At 35.3% G+C, this 20,679-nt stretch overlaps 1 non-coding gene across 1 annotated transcript; it reads right to left on the bottom strand.

Annotated features, from left to right (window-relative positions):
* Positions 1 to 16,273: 16,273 nt before the first annotated feature.
* On the bottom strand, positions 16,274 to 16,380 carry LOC127133615 (small nucleolar RNA R71). Its single transcript, XR_007807569.1, has one exon. It is a non-coding gene; the product is annotated as a small nucleolar RNA R71 (small nucleolar RNA).
* Positions 16,381 to 20,679: the final 4,299 nt, after the last annotated feature.

The raw sequence follows: 20,679 nt of genomic DNA, 5'->3' as shown, positions 1-20,679 counted from the left end.
AGAAGCTTTCCATTCTTCAAAAGCTTGATGATCAAAGACACATCTAGAAGCATAAACCAAGAGAATGTTGCAGCAACAACATAGTGTCTCCTCAGAAACTTCTCAGGAGTGAATCAACACAGAAGTAGAAAGATCATTACAGCAACAACTTGAACATCTTTCAGAGCTTCTCATGATTAGCATAGAAGCGAAATTGGAACACAATATTCAGAAACTGATGATGTTGCACGTCATAAACTCAAAATCAGAATTGACTTTTAAATCTACACAATAACAAACCATTAGGGTACCAAAATTGTTCTCACACAAATACAACATTGTTATCATCAAAACTCAAGGTATAAATGCATAACCAAATCTTGTTCTAACAATCTCCCCCTTTTTGATGATGACAAAAACATGTATTTTGATGAACAGTTTTGTACATGGTAATCATAGAAAGATACATCTTACAGAAGCACAAAGCTCCCTCTAGGATGTATAATCCTAAAAAGATAAAATCAGAATGAAAGAGAACTTTCTTGATTAACCTTTTTGAAGTAGCAGAATGATCTTCCATCAGAATCTAGTTTGTCTTCAGAAGTTACTTGAACTTATCCAGAGCACTGGTTGTCAACATCAACATTCTGATGAACTTCGCTTCAGAAGCTTGGTTGAACTCTTTTGAAGAAGCTTTAGAGCCCGGTTCTCTTTGAAATTCTCTTTGAATCTCTAAAAGACATTTCAGAGCCAGATTATGAACTCTTATTAAAGAGCTTCAGATCCTTGTTATAAACCTTAGGACCTGGTTGAGTCAAGTATGATTAACATGGAATTCTCAATTCCTCAGAACTTTGTGCAGAATTTACAATTCCTCAGAAGTTGATGCCAACAGAAAGGTTAAAGCTTTAGACTCAGAGAGTAGACCATTTCTTCAGAAACTGATAACTTAAGTTCTAATCTGAAAGACTTCAAGAGCTCCCGATGTTCTTGACATTTCCCTTAAAGACACTTAATAACCTATTCTTCGAAGTAGTTGTTAGCATAAACATTAAATAATGTTTGGGTTCTGATTCATGAATATAGGTATATCAAAATCAATTATGATTCTCCCCCTAAATATGTTTCTCCCCCTTTGTCATCAATCAAAAAGACAGACGAAAAAATAATGGAAAGAAACAAACATGATTTCATTAAACAATTCCAAAAGGAAGAAATAATACAATCATGTTCCAGATATAAAAACACAAAACATACTTAAGCAAAATAAAAACACAAAAGCGCTTAAAAATATTTTGAAAGCTTAGGGTTTTGTGGCGGAGGAGGGGGTGGTAGAACAACTGGGTAGTCATCAAGCAGATTGAAGGGATCTACCAACGGATCAATATCATCTTCGAGGTAGCTTTCTAAGTAGTAAGCCAAGACTTCTAGAGGATCGATCTTGGTGAAGATAGGGTAGTTCTCCAATGGGATACTACTACCGTTGATTTCTCCCTTGGAGGGAGGAGTGTTCTTATCAGCAACTGACTGAAGAGAAGGTTGAGCTTGAGCTTGTTGATGTTGTTGTTTTTTATCAGCCATTTGAGAAATGTTGAAGATGAAGAAGAAAAGTTGCATAGAGGGTCATTAAATGTTTGAAAGAGAGAAAGGTGTGGGATTAAATGTGAGCATAGTGCGAAAACGCGAGTGAAGTAGGTTTATATAGGAAAATAAGCAATGGTGAAAAGCTAACAAAAACGCAGGGAAGAGGGGGACGCGTAAGAGATTTTAACCTAATTCCAAGAAATGTGAATCCCAATGTGTCACGCTAACATCACACATGCTCAAAAAGTTGGATAGCTATCACCACTAAGAACCACATGATATCAAACAACAAGACAATTATTTAATGCAACAACCGTTAAAAATTTAGAAGGCAAATTGATAAGATTGCTTTTGATCAGAACCTTTATGATTCATGAAACTTCCTCACTTCATAAAGCTCATGTCTAAAAATCAACAAATAAATTCTCAGAACCTAATCTAGAGTTCTGGAAGCTTAACATTCTGAAATTCATCTTTTCATTCTCGATAAAAATCCATAAATAAGTTTTTCAGAATGAAAATAAATCTATCTTCAGCAAGGGGTTTTGTAAAGATATCAACCCATTGATGGTCTGTATCAACAAATTTTAAGTGAAAAATACCCTTCTGAACATATTCACGTAAAAAGTGATGTTTAATTTCAATATGCTTAGCCCTAGAATGCAAGATAGGATTCTTGGACAAATAAATAGCAGAAGTATTATCATAAAGAATAGGAATGCTACTCTCGAATATATGATAATCTTCCAGTCGACTCTTCATCCAGAGCATCTGAGTGTTGCATCCAGAAGATGCGATATACTCAGTTTCATCTGTTGAAAGCACAATTGGTGAATATATCTTATTGGACCACGAGATCAGATTGTCTCCCAGAAATTGACAACTTCCAGAAGTACTTTTCCTTTCTATTCTGTCTCCAACATAGTTAGTATCACAATAGCCTACTAATTTATATTCACTTGATTTTCTATAAAATAAACCAAGGTTAGTAGTACCTTTCAGATACCTAAAGATTCTATTAACAACAGTTAAGTGAGTCTCCCTAGGATCTAATTGGAAGCGAGCACATAAGCAGACATTGAATAAAATATCAGGTCTAGAAGCGGTTAGATAAAGGAGAGAGTTTATCATATCTCTGAATAGCTTCTGATTTACCTTACTGCTTACCTATTCTTTCTCCAAAATGCATGTAGGATGCATTGGAGTCTTTGTTGGCTTGTCTTCTAACAAGTTAAACTTCTTCATAAGTTCCCTTTTATACTTGCTCTAAAGAATGTAAGTTCCTTCTGAATGCTGATCAATCTGAATTCCCAGAAAGAACTTGAGTTCTCCTATTAGACTCATTTCAAACTCTTCCTGCATTGACTTAGCAAAATCCTTGCACGACGAAGCATTAGCATAACCAAAAATAATATCATCAATATAAATTTGCACAACCAAAATATCATTCTTAAAGGTTTTGCAAAAGAGAGTTGCGTCCAATTTCCCTTTGGTAAAATTATTTTCCTAAATGAAGTTACTTAGTCTATCATGCCAAGCTCTGGGAGCTTTTTTCAGACCATATAACGACTTTTTCAGTTTAAAAACAAAATCTAGATTTTAAGAACTTTCAAAACCAGGAGGTTGGTGCACATACACTTCTTTAGAAATGTATCCATTTAAGAATGCACTCTTAACATTCATCTGATAAAGAATGATATTATGATTGACTGCAAATAAAATTAAAATACGAATAGACTCTAACCTGACAATTGGAGCAAAGGTTTATGTATAGTTTATACCTTATTATTGACTATAACCTTAGGCTACTAGTCGAGCCATGTTTCTGACGACTTTGCCTTTCTCATTGAGCTTGTTTATGAAGGCTCATTTGTACCAATAACATGGAAACCCTTTGGTTTCCGAAAAAGATCCCAAACATTGTTTCTGGTGAATTGATTTAGTTCCTCTTGCATATACAGAATCCATTCATTATCCAGAAGAGATTCATCAATAGATGCGGGCTCTATCAGAGATACCAAACCCAGTAGAGTTTCTTCAGAAGGTTTGAATGAAGATCGAGTTCTGAATGATGCGTATTTATCTCCCAGAATCAATTCTTCAGAATGAGAAGCTATTGATCTACTCTTCTTCTGATGAGTTGGACCAACGAAAGCTTCTGGTTGAGTTGCTTCTGAGTCTTTTGCTTCAGATTCTTTAGCTTTTCATTATGAGTCCTTTTCTCCATAATCATTATCCTTGGATTCTGCAAGATTGATCTTCATATCTGCAAATTTCTCAACTAGCTTTGACTTTTCAGGGTCAAGCTAATAATTGAATCTAACATGACTTGATTCTTATACAATTCATGTTTCAGTGTTAAAGACTTGTAGCCTTTCGAACGTTCATAAAATCCTAACAATAAGCACTTATGTGCCTTAGAATCAAACTTGTCAAGATTCTCTTTAGTGTTCAACATAAAACACTCACAGCCAAAAAGGTGAGAGTAAGAAATGTTGGGCTTTCTGTTCTTCCACAATTCATAGGGAGTATTACCCAGAATAGGTCTAATAGAAATCCTGTTCTAAATATAACAAGTTATGTTAACTGCTTCTGCCCAGAAATGCTTAGCCATACCATTTTCTTGGATTGTGGTGCGGTCTATTTCTTGCAAAGTCCTATCCTTCCTTTCTATAACTCCATTTTGATGTGGAGTTCTATGACAGGAGAAATCATGGGAAATGCCATTTGCATCAAAACGATTTTCAAAATTTTTATTTTCAAATTCTCCACCATGATCACTTCTGGCTCTAACTATTTTGCAATTCATTTTTGTCTACACTAGTGAGCAGAAGGTAGAGAACACAGAATGTGACTCGTCCTTGCGTTTCAAGAACTTTACCCATGTCTAACGACTATAGTCAAAAGCGGTGACCAATCCATACTTCTTACCACTGAAAGAGCTAATTTTCACTGGCCTAAACAAATCAATATGCAGAAGTTCTAACATTCTAGAGGTAGACACAACAATTTTCGCTTTGAAAGATGTTTAGAAAACTTGTCTTTCTGACATCCTTCACAAAGAGCATCTGAAGCAAACTTCAGGTTGGATAAGCCTATGAATACGCCAAGATTATTTAGATGAGAAATCATTCTCATGCTAACATGGCCCAAACGTCTATTCCATGCCCATTACTCCTCATTAATAGACATTAAGCATTTTACAGTTTGATCCGTAAGATCATAAAGTCTTATTTTATAAATGTTGTTCTTTCTCTTTCCGTTAAAAAAGAATGCACCAACTTTCTAACTAACAACCTTACATGACTTTTAATTAAATGTGATATCATAACTATTGTCACTAAGTTGACTAATAGAAAATAGGTTATGCATCAAACCATCGACCAAAAGAACATTTGTAATAGAAGGATGTTTACTATTACCAATAGTTCTGAAGCCAGTGATTTTCCCTTTCTGGCTTCCTCCTAAACCAACGAAGCCTTCAGGCTTATGTTCCAAATCTTGGAACATGGACCTTCTGCTTGTCATATTTCGCGAGCATCCAATGTCCAAGTACCATGAATGGTGTTTCAACTGAGCTGCTAAGGATGTCTACAACATAGATGATCTTATCCTTAGGTACCCACTTTCTAGGTCCTTTTTTGTTAGTTTTCCTAGAGTTTCTTACAACTTTGGGTCTATGTGAAGAAGGATAATCATGAGGAATTTGTGCATGATACTTAGGTTTCAGAACTGAGTTCTTACTCTTTGTATGTTTTTGTGTCTGTGCCAAAAAATCAAGCTCAGTTCCAGCAGACACGAAATGCTCATAGAGAGATTTTGGTTTTACCTTCGGACTTTCGTTAGGTTTTATATTTACTATACAACCTAAACCTTTCTTGCCATTTATGATAACATCGTAGATCAAAGAATCCATTTTGCTTATATCTATGCTCTTAGCAAAAAATTACTGGAATGCTTTGTCATATCTAATAACGCAATCAGTACTAGAAGCTTCTGAGACTATTTCTTCCTCTAGTTTTGAAATTTTAATTTTCAAAGCAGAGTTGTTACTTTCTAAAGAAAATACTTTTTCATTTAGGGAAGAAATATCTTTCTCAAGCTTACTACGAGTTTCAGAAGCAACTACTTGGACTTGTTTAAGGTCTTTGTACCTATTTTGAAGACTCTAGTACTTTTCCACTATTTTAGAGAGACAAGATTTTAAATCAGAACGAGATAGTTCAGAAAATACCTCTTCAGAATCGGAGTCTAATTCTGATTCTGACAACACATTATCTTCTAGTTCTTTGGAACCTTATAGATCAATTGTAGTTTCCATCAATGCAACATTGGTTTGTCCTTCGTCAGAATCTTCTTCTTCGGATTCTGAGTCATCCCATGTAGCCATCATCCCCTTCTTGGCTTTAGAAAATTTCTTCTTAGGCATTTTGTCCTTTTTCAGATTATGACACACATTCTTATAGTGGTTTGTATCCTTGCACTTAAAGTAGATAACCTCTTTACCAAAACCTTGCTTCTTCTATCCAGGCGAAGAAACAGAACGACTAGCAGTCCTTCTAGCTCCTCTAAACCTTCCTTGACCATTATGCCTATGCTTCCAGAGTCTGTTGACCCTCTTAGAAATCAAATACAACTCATCATCATCTTCTGAGTCTTCATCAGAAAATTTTGATTCTTCCTCAGCTTGATAAGCTATTATCTTCTCAGGCCTGGACGTTAAAGCAACAGATTTACCTCACTTTTGAGGTTCATCTTCCTCGAGTTCAATCTTGTGGATTCTCAAAGAACTAACAAGTTCTTCAAGACTAATAATATTAAGATCCTTTGCTAGCTTAAAATCATTTACCATACGTCTCAATTTTTTAGGGAGACTTCTGATTATCTTCTTGACATGGTCAGTTGTAGAGTATCCTTTGCCCATAACTTTCAGTCCTACAACAAGCATCTGAAATCTTGAGAAAATAGTCTCAACGGTTTCATTATCTTCCATTCTAAATGCTCCGTACTTCTAAATTAAGGCCAAAGCCTTTGTCTCCTTTACTTGAGCATTCCCCTCATGAGTCATTCTCAAGGAATCAAAAATAGACTTAGTAGAATATATGTTAGTTATCTTCTCATACTCATTTTAAGAGATAGCATTAAGCAATATCTTTCTAGCCTTATGATGATTTTTGAAATCCATCTTTTGTGGATCTTTCATAGCACTTCTTGCTATATTATTTCCTTCAACATTAACTGGGTGAATGTAGCCATCGAATGCAAGATCCCAAAGATCAACATCATATCCAAGAAAGAAACTTTTTATTCTATCCTTCAAGTAATCAAATTTCTCCCCATTAAATATTGGTGGTTTAGCACTGTAGTGATCTCTCTCATTGTTGCTAACAACGTTAGCAGCATTAACAACCACCATTGTTTCTCACACAAACTGGATCGGTAATGAACACGGTGAAATGTTAATAAATCTTTTATCACAATCAGAATCGAAGCTCTAGTGTCAATTGAAGGTGTGAAAACACAATAAAATGGGGGTTTGAATTGAGTTTTAAAAACAAAAGATTTTTACCAACTCAAGAACACCACTCAAATGTTAATAACAATTATAGATAAAAACATAAGTATTTTTATCCTGGTTTGCCTGAAACTCAAACCTACTCCAGTCCACCCGCTAAGGTGATTTCTCCTTATACATAAGAACTGAATCCACTATAATCAACTGATTACAATAATCACAAAGAATAACCATCATTGTATTCTCAAGGATCCGACTATACCCTAGTCTCCTTAAGGAATCACAAAGAGCAACTTTCTTTGTCTTCTCAAGGATCTGATTATGCCATAGTCTCCTTAAGGAATTACAAACAACAAGTTTGAATCAAAGGTTTTGTGTTTACAATATGCTTCTATAAAATACTATTTTACACAAATGAAAAACAAATACTTAAAGAAAAACTGTGTGCAAAAATTAATAGCCCTTCACAAAGAAACAGACTTGTCAAATATTGTAGTGTGTCACACATCAGCGGCATTTCTTCAAGTCTCCAAGTCCCACTTATATAGCATAAGAAAAGAGACCATTGGAGGGGAAAATAGGGATACCAAATAGAGTGGTTATCCACTATTAGATTGGTGAAAGGAGTGATACAACATACCGCCTTTTGCCTATAATTTCAGTGACAGGTGTGATGTATAGTATTGTCATTTTCCCATGATATCAGGTAGTGGAAGGAATATTTGATTCGTACCATGTCTTATTTGATCATGTGTCCATATAGATCTTATCTTCAAATTCATTGGCTTCTGACAAAAGTTGATGAAGCATGAAATGAAGAAACATACAACTAGATTCAGAAACTTCAGAAACTTCAGAGTTTTCAGTCAGAACCTTGACAATGCAATAGTCTGGCTTGAGATCTTCAAAATCTTTAGAATCTTCATAATCTTCAGACTCTTCAGTCAGAACCTTGATAACCTCAACGTTTGGCTTGAGATCTTCAGAATTTTTATACTCTTCAGTCAGAACCTTGATAAACTCAACATCTGGCTTGAGATCTCCATAATCTTCACGTAAGTAACAAAACTTCAGAAGCTTGCCATTCTTCAGAAGCTTGATGATCAGAGTCACATCCAGAAGCATAATTCGAGAGAACGTTGTAGTAGTAACTTAGCGTCTCCTCAGAAACTTCTTAGGAGTGAATCAACACAAAAGCAGAAAGATCATTGCAACATTAACTTGAACATCTTTCAGAATTTCTCATGATTAGCACAGAAGTAGAATTGGAACACAATGTTCAGAAACTGATGACATTGCACGTCATAAACTCAGAGTCAGAACTTCCTGTTAAAGCTACACAATAATAAATTATTAGGATACCAAAATTGTTGTCACACAAATACAACATTCTTATCATCAAAACTCAAGGTATAGATGCATAACCAAATCTTATTCTAACACTTATCATATCCTCACTTATCTCCCCAATCTCCGTTTTACCCTTACTACCTTATTTTTCTATTTATTTTATAATTAAATCTAATTTCACCAAAATATTATTAGTCAATTATTATTTCAATTTTTCCTTATTTTTTTAATACTTATACTATTTTAATTATTCTCCTCATTATAAAATTAATTAAAATTTTAATTAATTCTACCACTATCACCAACCTAACCACATGCGACATACTACACACATATTCACCCAAAATCAACCAATAACATATAATTAACTTAATAATTTAAATAAAATGCAACTAAATTCAATTAGATAAATTAATTGAATTCGGGGTGTTATAACTCTCCCCCACTTATAGAATTTTCTCCCTCGAAAATCACGTGAACGAAACAAATTTGAATAAGATTTTTTCATCTGACTCTCCAGCTCCCACGCCATGCTTCCACCAGCAGGTCCTACATAAACAACCTTCACTAAGATGGTCTTTTTACCTATAAGTTCTCTCACTTCTCCATCATCAATTTGCACTAGTGATGCCTCCACAGTCAAGTTATCTCTCACTTACACATCATCCATTTGAACCACATGAGACGTATCTGAAACATACTTTTGAAGTTGGGACACATGAAACACACTGTGAAGATTCAAAAGAGAGTGTGGTAAAGCAACAGTGTAGGCCACTTCTCCTACTCGCTTCATAATCTTATAAGGACCAATGAAACATGACATGAACTTTAGAAAATTCAAAGCACGACAAACACCTGTCATCGGAATGACTCGCAGGAACTTATGATTTCCCTCTTGGAACTCAAGTGTTTTCCTCATTTTATCTTGATAACTCTTTTAACGACTCTGCGAAGTTTTCATCTTCTCTTAGATGATCTTGATCTTCTCGGTAGTCTATTGAACAATCTAGGGTCCAAACACAACACTTTCACCGGAATCATACCAACACAAAGATGTCTTACGCCTTCTACCATACAAATCCTCAAACAATGTTATTCCATGCCTATTTTTCACGTTTTTTATTAGCATCAATCGATTGTCATCACACATCAATCAATTGTTTTCACTTTCCTATACATTATGTTTCTTTTATTTCTCACATATTGACTTGATGCAATCGATTGACTCTCCCAATTAATATAATTGATTTTAATTTTCCAAAAATTTAGAAGGATCAATTGATTGATAGTATGGTGCAATCGATTGGCATAAGCTATTTTTCCAAAAATACCAGTTTTACAACACGTTTAGCAAAACCAATTGTTCTCAAAACCCATCCAAACACACCCTAACATGTTATAACAACTTATATCAAATGTATAACATCTTATATCAATTATCTACTATTATGACATCCTAAACCTACCAATTAACATATAATTTCACCAATTTAACATCACCAACAATACATCATAAAATCACCTTCATGTTCATCATCACCAACACAACACATCAATAATAGAAATGCCAAAATTAGATTTCACATACTAATTTTTGCAATCATTGCATCACGAGTACATAGTCACACATCAAGAATCATCATCATCATCAATTTCTCATAATCATACATCAAGCTTTTCAAAAACCCAACAATGGAGGAAACCTAGAGAAGGGCGAGGATTCCTCTCCCCCCTTCATAAATTAAACCAATATACAAAGTAGTTTCTCCCCTTACTTGAATTTCCCGTAAAGGATTTTCAAGAATGGTGGTTTCCTTTTTCCTCCTCAAAGCCCTAGCCTCTCTCAAGCCTTTGCCTCTTTTTCCCCTAAACTCAATTTTACGATAAGTGAAAACTCAACTTCCCACACTTCTCCCTTTTTAATAGAAAACATATTTCCCTCATTTAGGTTTTACATATCCTATCCTCACTTATCTCCCTAATCCCCACTTTACCCTTACTGCCTTATTTTTCTATTTATTTTATAATTAAATCTAATTTTCATCAAAATAATATTAACTAATTATTATTTCTTATTTTTCTTATTTTTAAAATAATTATACTATTTCAATTCAATTATTCTCCTCATTATAAAATTAATTAAAATTCTAATTAATTCTACCACTCTTACGAACTCAAACACATGTCACACACTAAACACATATTCACCGGAAATCAACCAAAAACATATAATTCACTTAATAGTTTAAATAAAATGCAACTAAATTTAATTAAACTAATTAATTGAATTCGGGGTGTTACAATACTTGTAGGGTATCACTCCATCGGTGGTTACAAATTGTATGATACAACAAACATAAGGGATGTGATCATCCAAGATGTTGTTTTTGATGAGATAAAGCAGCAGCAGCAGCCTATTATCAGTTACCAAAAAGTTGTAATCGGTTACAACAATAAAAATTCAGTTTCTGTAGAACTTGAGAGTGCATAAACACTCGTCGTTGAAGCCCGGATTGAAGAGAGTTTGAGAATATAAAAAAGGAAAAGAGGTTTGCCTCAAAGACTCCAAGATTGTGAGTTGTTCTAAGACAACAAAGTCAATGATAATGGTGATTTCACCCATTTTGCACTTATGGATGAATCTAACCATGTTAAAATGGAAGAGATCTTAAGTGGTCCAAAATGGATTTGTGTTATGAAGAAGGAGCTGGAATCTATTAAAAAGAACAATACTTGAGAGTTGGTTGATCTATCAGACAGGAAGAAGCCGATTGGAGTGAGATGGGTGTTCAAAGTGAAAACAAATTACAAGGGTGAAATAATTAAGCATAAGGCTCAATTAGTTACAAATGGATTCTTGCAAAGAGAAAACATAGACTTTGAAGAGGTATTCACACCGATCGATATGATTAAAATCATTAAGCTATTTTTTGGTATTGCAAATAGCAACAATTAGTCCATCTATCAAATAGATGTCAAATCTGCATTTTTGAATAGACCGCTTGAAGAAGATGTGTATGTAGAACATCCCTCTGTTTTTTTGTGAGAAACCAAGAGTTAAAGTTCTACAAGTTTGTCATACTCTAAATTTTACTCCAAAGTCATTTCATTCATCAAGGTGTTTGCATCACCAATCAATCGTTTAGTTAAAAGTCAACTAAAAAAGGTCAACTTGCACTAATTGCATTTTAGTTCATCACATTTCCATTCATATTTTTAAACCAAGTTTTCATTAGTTCATTTTCCATTGATTGTTTATATTTTAGGCCATTTTATAGTTTCCTTGCACTAGAAGTTTTCTTTTGAAAAAAGGTCAAAGAAAGTCAACTTTAGTTTCATCTAAAAATCCAAAAAAATAAATAGTATTTTCATGCATTATCATCCATCATATTTGTGTTTTTGCTAATGCAATCCTCATAATCATTTATCTCATTTCATTATATTCATCAAGCGAGGTCAACAAAAAAACCAACCTTAGAACCATGCATGACTTTATCCATTTTTTACTAATTTACTTTATTCCATTCATATTTTAATTCAATTTTCTTCACGTTTATCACATGACATAAAAGTGTGCATGCATTGTCAAGAAAAATCAAATTTTAGTCACACTTGGATTCATTCATATCCATACTTGGTATCTTGGATTTTTGAAATAAAAATAAACAAGTTTGAATTTAAATTGATGTCATTGATACTATTTTACCATACATACATCATTCTTCTCATTAGCGTAAAGGACAAATGAATGAATCACTAAATAACTTTTAAACTTTTTATGGATACATCACTACATCATGCATACCATGACATACATTTTCCTTTTCATTTTTTCCAAGGTAATAAGACAAAATAAGAACAAAAATTATCTCATTCCTTCTTTCGTTCTCTCTCTCCTACACTCATTCCCCTCTCCCGCAATGCATCTTTTGCCACTACCAAGAATTCCACTAACAAACTAATTCAATAAAAAACTTGTAAACCCTGCACATGTTTGATTCCTTCGCACATTTCTCACTAATAAATCCTAATTTCCACCTATAAATGATAAGAGATATGATGAGAAACATTTAGCCACTACTCACCAAAAGGAAGAGTCATCATTCACCAAAATCAAGAACAATCATTATTGCACACAAAAATTCAACAAACACACCAAAAGAAGTTCACACTAAATCTTTTCTCTCAACCATTATCTTCATTTAACCTTATTATTCAAACTCACAGCCATCGTAAACTTCATTCTAAATCATCAACAACAACTCATACAAAATAAAACAAAAAGCAAATGTAGAAGAAGAAAATAACTCAAAATTGAATCCCAAACGCAGCTCCGTAAATCACCGTGATTGGGCCGTCTTCGTCATTCATTTTCCCGCAAGAATCAAAACACACTCTAAAGCTACTCCCAAGTCCGACCACCGTGCACCAGCCTCGTTCACCACCGTCATTTCGTTTGTTTTGTTTAGTATTCCCTCTTATTTTTCACGATTTTTTGCTTTCTTTTCATATATTTTATTTACTTGATTATGGAGTTTCTGGATAAAAAAATGTATTCCTTAATTTGTTATGATATTCTAATTTACTATGTTTTTGTTGAAAGAATATGAGAGAAGAAGGTAAAGGAAATTATAGGGTTGAGAAAGGAGGCGTCACCGCCGCTAGGGTAGCCAGTGGACCGCCCCCTACATCAGTGTTCCAAGTGAGGAGGGAAGAAAGCAAAAATGTTTTTTGTTTTAGCAGAGTGAAAGTTTCTTTTCGAAATAGGAACACAACTTGTATATTTTGTTTCCCTCTTTATGTATATGTTTTGTTGTTTGGTTTGTTATCAATGCCATGGAAAGTGTTTAAACGTAATTGGTTGGTTTTAATTTTTTTTTAAAAGCCAGTCCATGGTTCAAATGGGGTGTTGTCCCCCTCCCCATTTTGTTTCCCTGCCTGCATTTTTACTATTATTTGTTTGACTTATTGTTTGAGTTTTATGCCCACAAATTTGAATATGACACGCCCTCTAATGCTTGTATGCGTTCCCTCATTGTTTATTTAGCCTTGTTTTATATATATATATATATATATATATATATATATATATATATTTGGTTATTTTAGTTTTAATAATTTGACTAACTAATTAATAAATATAAATAAATCAATTTTAATTTTACAATTATTCAAGACCTCTCTTCATAATTAAATCAAAGTTTTTTTACATTGCAAACTTAAATCATTTTTACACCAGTTAAAACTTTTACTAAGAAAAATTGAAAAAAAATCATTTCAACGCGAATTAATACGGTCTATCAAATATCAAGTTATTTTTTTCAAAATAAAACCAAAGTCATCTAACTTAAATAATTTAAATATTTTCATAATAATGGATTAAAAAGGACTAGATGGACGTAATATCATATCCTAACTTGCCTGCTCGAGTACTCGTCTTACTCTTAAAATCATCAAACAAGCCTTGATAACATGAAACTATATCACATTTTTGGACTCGATTTAATTAAATTATATTATTATTCACTTCAATTTATTTCATTTTATTCGATACTACTTGGTATTTTGCTTCCTATTTATCTCAGGTAGTTTATTTGAAGCACAAGTGAAAAAGGAAGAAAAGGAGGTGCAAAAAGAAATGAAAAGAAGCAAATTCCACCAAGCTAAAGCCCAGCCCAAAAGCACAGGCGCTGCGCCTGTGACGAGCGCCACACAATGTGTGACGAGCGTCACGCCCTGCCTACTTGTGTTACGAGCGTCACACATGGTGTGACGGACGTCACACCATTCTCCTATATTTTTGGCTTCAGAAGCGCAACAGAGGCACGTTGAAGCCTATTGTTACGCTTGACTATTTGGAACGTGAGGATTTTTACACGAAAAGCTTTTGGAAACCGTTACAAAAAGTGAGTAATATAAATAGTGGCTTTTGGCAAACCCTGCAGCTCTCTGGGCCGTCTCTCCTCTTCGTGCTTTTTCTCTTCCAGCCGTGCAAGCATATTTTACAGCATTATTTTTTTACACTTTTTACTTTTATTTGCAATTCCTATTTTCTTTTCCAACAATTCCTTTAAGCACTTAATTAATTTTTCACACAATAGTTTCTACACCGGAAATTATTGTGTACCTTTTACTAGATCTAACCTTACGTTAGATCCTAGATTTTTATTCCTTCACTTTTTATTTTCCTGTCCGATTGAAGAATTCAAGAACAAATCCAACCGGTCTGTGGTGGAGTGTTCAAGACTGCTATTAATTACTCAGGTTCTTTAATTATTGTTTGAATTTATATATGCCCTGCTTTATTATTTATTTATATTATTTGCCTGAGATGGATTTATTTAAGCATTGTTTAGGTCTGTTTAACATGTCCGGCTAATTTATTTAGGTATCGGTATGTAAAGTAAGCGGAATGAAGGAATCAAAACTAAGTTGGTTAAATTACGTTTAAAAATAAAGTCACTCTTTTTATGATCTCAATTTACAGGTTTAATAACAAAGTTTTTGTACGAGAGTAAAAGACATAAAGAAGTTAAATTCAATAGAACGAGAGTTTGAGTTTTTAACTGGACATAGTAAATTGAGCATTAATTCTAAATCAGGGCGAAAGCAATTTTTAGAGTTAATTAAATTCTAATCTTTTTCAAAAAGTGTTTTTAAAAGTTAAATGTGAGGACGAGAGTTAAGCATTTGAATTTAATTATATAATCTAAGTCAACAGAGCGAGAGTTTGAGACGAGGGTGTTTAAACGATTAGTGTTTTCTTAAAAAGAGTTTCTATAGATTCTGTTGTTTTCAAAAAGTGATTTTGGACTTAACTAATAAGTGACAGCTACGTTAATATAAAATCATAGTCTATTCAACAGAGCGAGAGTTTGAGATAAGACTTTTAATCAATGGTGTCTACTGAAAAGATTTATTTTAAAACCAAGAAACCAACGAAGAATTGATTCCCTAATTACGAAGAACTACATACCGATATCCGCTTAATTGATATTTAATCTAGATCTTATTTTAGTTTTAACTTTTCCCCCGAACAATCAAACTATCATCCGCCTTAGCTTTACGAAGTAACCTTAGAAAATGGTATATCGATTCATAAGTCCCTGTGGGATCGATATCTTTTAAAACTACGCGATAGAACTGTGCACTTGCAGTTTGTACCCCAAATTCGACTCATAAAGTCGCGATCAAGTTTTTGGCGCCGTTGCCGGGGACTTTTATTTAGTCGATATCGTAACTCTTCTGTTACACTGTAGAGACTAAGGCTTATTTTTATTTTTATTTCTTTCGTTGATTTGTATGCCACACACTCGCTCACAAGGCGAGCCGTTCTACTTACGAATCAACGACATCGAACTATATCTCCGAGTCTTACGACGAATTCGGGAATATCGTGCTGCAAACAATCTCCCTCCAATCGAAATTCCTGATCTCAAAAATCTTCTTCCTTCACCGATACCCGAGATGGCAGAACCAGCTCGTGCTCTTCGAGATTACGTCGCTCCATCGCAAGATGAGCCGCATTCGAGTATTGCTCCACCCGCAATCGAAGCAAACAACTTCGAACTTAAACCTTCACTATTGCAGGCAGTGCAACAGAACCAATTCTCTGGAAATCCTACCGAGGATCCAAACCTTCATTTATCCGTATTTGTCCAATACGCTGATACTGTTAAAGCTAATGGTGTCACTTCAGAGGCAATTCGACTTCGTCTCTTTCCTTTCTCGTTAAGAGATAGCGCTAGAAGATGGCTTCAGTCTCTTCCTTCCAACTCAGTCACCACATGGAACGAGTTGAAGAAAGTCTTTCTTGCCCGATATTTTCCGCCGAGCAAAACAGCTATGTTAAGAGCCCAGATAAATGGATTTAAATAGAAAGATAACGAGTCTCTTTTCGAAGCATGGGAAAGATACAAAGACATGATGAGACTTTGTCCACACCATGGTTTAGAGGACTAGTTAGTGATTCATACCTTCTATAATGGTCTCTTGTACAACACGAGGTTAACAATAGACGCCGCCGCAGGTGGTGCACTTATGAGCAAACCTTATGCTGATGCTTACCAACTTATCGAAAGCATGGCCCAAAACCACTATCAGTGGGGAAGCGAACGAACGATGGTAGAAAAACCTCAAACGAAAGCTGGCATGTACGAGATAAGTAACCTTGATCATGTTAATGCAAAAGTGGATGCTCTGGTCCAGAAAATTGAAAGTTTAAATGTATCACCTCCAGCCATCGTGGTTACCATAACTCAGAATTGTGAAGTCTGTGGAATCCAAGGTCACACTCCTGCAGATTGTCAACTCCTAACAGGAATCCAAGCAGATCAAGTAAACTATGCTCAAGGAAATCCCTACTCGCATACCTATAACTCAAACTGGAAGAATCACCCTAATTTTTCATATAAGAGTAATAATGCTTTATACGCACCAGGACAAGCTCCAAATCAAGCCCCAGCTATACCTCCTGGATATCAAAAGCCGATCCCATCTACACCTAACAATAACGTTCCTAGGAAATCCAACTTGGAAATCATGATGGAAAACTTCATAGCTTCTCAACAGCAAACCAATAAAGATTTCTTAAACCAGAATGTACACACTGGCGAACAAATTAAGCAACTAGCAAATAAAGTAGACGCCCTGGCTACCCATAACAAAATGCTGGAAACGCAAATATCACAAGTAGCTCAACAACAAGCGCCTACTGCTGCCCCAACTGGTACATTTCCTGGACAGCCCCAACCTAACCCGAGAAGCCACGCTCATGCAATCATACTAAGAAGTGGAACGGAAGTGGAAGGACCGTCTGATCCAAGGATAGAAAACCAAAACTCTAAGAAGTCAATTGAGGAAGAAAATAAACCTAAGGAAAAGGAAGAGAGTAATAAGGAAACCGTAGAAAAGAAAGAACCTTATGAACCTCCACCACCTTATAAACCACCTATCCCTTACCCTCAAAGGCTTATTAAAACCAAAGATGCGGGCCAATTTAAAAATTTGTTGACCTACTGAAACAATTAAACGTCACAATTCCTTTTACAGAAGCTATTACGCATATGCCCTCATATGCTAAGTTCTTAAAAGAAATTCTTTCTAATAAAAGGAAACTTGAAGATAGCGAAACCGTTACACTCACTGCTGAATGTAGCGCTATAATCCAGAATATGCCTCCTAAACTTAAAGATCCAGGTAGTTTCTCTATACCCTGTCACATAGGAAAATTTGTCATAGACAAAGCCTTATGCGATTTAGGAGCCGGTATTAGTGTTATGCCTTTATCCATATGCAAGAAACTAGAAATGGGAGAATTAAGACCAACTAAAATGTCTGTGCAACTAGCGGATCGTTCCGTTAGATATCCTATAGGAATTCTTGAAAACGTTCCCGTGCGCATAGGTCAATTCTACATTCCAACCGATTTTATAATCATGGACATAAGAGAAGATGAAGTTACACCCATTATATTGGGAAGACCATTCTTAGCAACCGCCGGTGCTATCATAGACGTAAAACGAGGACGACTCACTTTCGAAGTAGGAGAAGAGAAAATTGAGTTCATTCTATCCCAATTTTTGAAAGCACCTGCAATAGAAGACACATGTTACTTCATGGATATCATCGACGAATGCATAAAATAAACAGAGTTAGAAAATGACAAATCATCTGACTATCTTGTAGAAGACAAACTTAACCAATGTTTAGCAATAACACCGGACCCTACACAATGCCTTAAGAAACCAACCCTTGACCTGAAAACACTTCCCAAAAATCTGAGATATGAATTCCTAGACTTAGAACTTGAATGACCAGTGATAGTTAATGCAGACCTAGGAAAACTTGAAACCGAAAAACTCCTACATATCTTAAGAAAATATCCAACCGCACTAGGATACAACACCACCGATCTTAAAGGAATAAGTCCTTCTATTTGTATGCACTGCATCATGCTAGAAGAAGACTGTAAAACTTCTAGGGAACACCAGAGGAGACTAAATCCGATCCTGAGTGAGGTAGTGAAGAAGGAAATAACCAAGTTATTAGAGGCAGGTATCATATATCCTATATCTGATAGCAAATGGGTTAGTCCGGTACACGTAGTACCAAAGAAAGGAGGTATAACAGTTATTGAAAATGAAAAAGGAGAAACTATAACCAAACGAATCGAATCGGGATGGAGAATGTGCATTGATTATAGGAAACTAAACAAAGCAACCCGAAAAGATCACTTCCCTTTACCATTCATTGACCAGATGTTAGAACGATTAGCAAAACACTCTCATTTCTGCTACCTAGACGGTTATTCAGGCTTCTTTCAAATACCAATTCATCCTGATGACCAAGAAAAGACAACATTCACGTGTCCTTTTGGTACCTTCGCTTATCGACGAATGTCGTTTGGCTTGTGCAATGCTCCTGCAACCTTCCAAAGGTGCATGATGGCAATATTCGCCGATTTTCTCGAAAACATCATGGAAGTATTTATGGATGACTTCTCCGTATGCGGACAAAGCTTTGAAGAATGCCTTGAAAACCTATAAAGAGTTCTAGAACGATGTGTAAAAGTAAACCTAGTACTTAACTGGGAAAAATGTCACTTTATGGTACAAGAAGGAATTGTTTTAGGACACATCATCTCAAATAGAGGAATTGAAGTAGACAAAGCCAAAATAGAGGTAATCGAAAACCTTCAACCTCCGAAAACTGTGAGAGAAGTGTGAAGCTTCTTAGGACACGCCGGTTTTTACCGACGATTCATTAAAGACTTCTCTAAAATAACTAAACCTTTGACCGGACTATTAATGAAGGATGCTGAATTCATATTCGACAATAAATGTTTAGAAGCATTTCAAACGCTTAAACAAGCATTGATCTCCGCGCCCATAATGCAGACACCAGATTGGAATGAACCATTCGAAATAATGTGTGATGCCAGTGATTACGCTGTGGGTGCTGTTTTAGGACAACGAAAGGATAAAAAGCTTCACGTCATATATTACGCAAGTAGAACTCTAGACGAAGCACAAATGAATTACGCCACAACCGAGAAAGAACTTTTAGCAGTAGTATTTGCGCTAGATAAACTTCGTTCTTACTTAGTCGGAGCCAAAATAATCATTTACACTGACCACGCTGCTATCAAGTACCTCTTAACAAAAAAGGGTGCTAAACCTAGACTCCTAAGGTGGATCTTGTTGCTACAAGAGTTCGATTTGGAAATCAAAGACAAGAAAGGAACTGAAAACGTAGTAGCAAATCACCTCTCTAGACTCGAGAACCTTGAACCGGAAAGAACATCAATTAACGATGATTTCTCGTACGATAAACTTATAGCTACTTTGGAAGAAAATAAAGCTGATAAACAGGTAGAAACCACCTTAGCTATATCTGCTACACCATGGTACGCTGATCTCGTCAATTATTTAGCTGCCGGAATAGTTCCACCTACTTTATCCTACCAGTAAAAGAAACGATTCTTCTATGACATAAAACAATATTATTGGGATGACCCTTTACTTTTCAAAAGAGGCCCCGATGGTATTTTCCGTCGGTGTATACCCGAAGAAGAGGTAGAAAATATAATCCAACACTGTCACTCCGCTCCTTATGGTGGACATGCAAGTACATCCAAGACCTGCTCCAAAATCCTACAAGCCGGTCTTTATTGGCCAAACATATGGAAGGATGTGCATGTTGCTGTCAAGAAATGTGATAGATGTCAATGCACAGGAAACATATCTGGACGTGACGAGATGCCACAAAAAGGCATTTTGGAAGTAGAGATTTTCGACGTGTGGGGAATTGATTTCATGGGACCTTTTCCATCCTCTTTCGGTAACAAATACATACTCGTGGCGGTTGACTACGTATCAAAATGGATTGAAGCTATAGCTTCTCCAACAAACGACACACGAGTAGTAACTAGACTCTTTAAGAATATAATATTTCCAAGATTTGGCGTCCCGAGAATAGTAGTCAGTGATGGTGGATCGCATTCCATATCTAAGATACTCGAAAAACTACTGTTTAAGTACGACGTAAGGCATAGAGTAGCGACACCTTACCACCCTCAAACCAGTGGGCAAGTGGAAGTGTCTAATAGAGAAATCAAACAAATATTAGAAAAAACAGTTGCCACCTCAAGGAAAGACTGGTCGTCGAAACTACCCGAAGCTTTATGGGCATATCGAACTGCTTACAAAACTCCCATAGGGACAACCCCATTTAAGCTTATTTATGGAAAA

Source organism: Lathyrus oleraceus, chromosome 3 (assembly GCF_024323335.1).
Source record: "Lathyrus oleraceus cultivar Zhongwan6 chromosome 3, CAAS_Psat_ZW6_1.0, whole genome shotgun sequence".
NCBI classification, from domain to species: Eukaryota; Viridiplantae; Streptophyta; class Magnoliopsida; order Fabales; family Fabaceae; genus Lathyrus; species Lathyrus oleraceus.
Note: the sequence above shows the minus strand (reverse complement) of the source record. Positions and strands in the feature narration are given on the sequence as shown.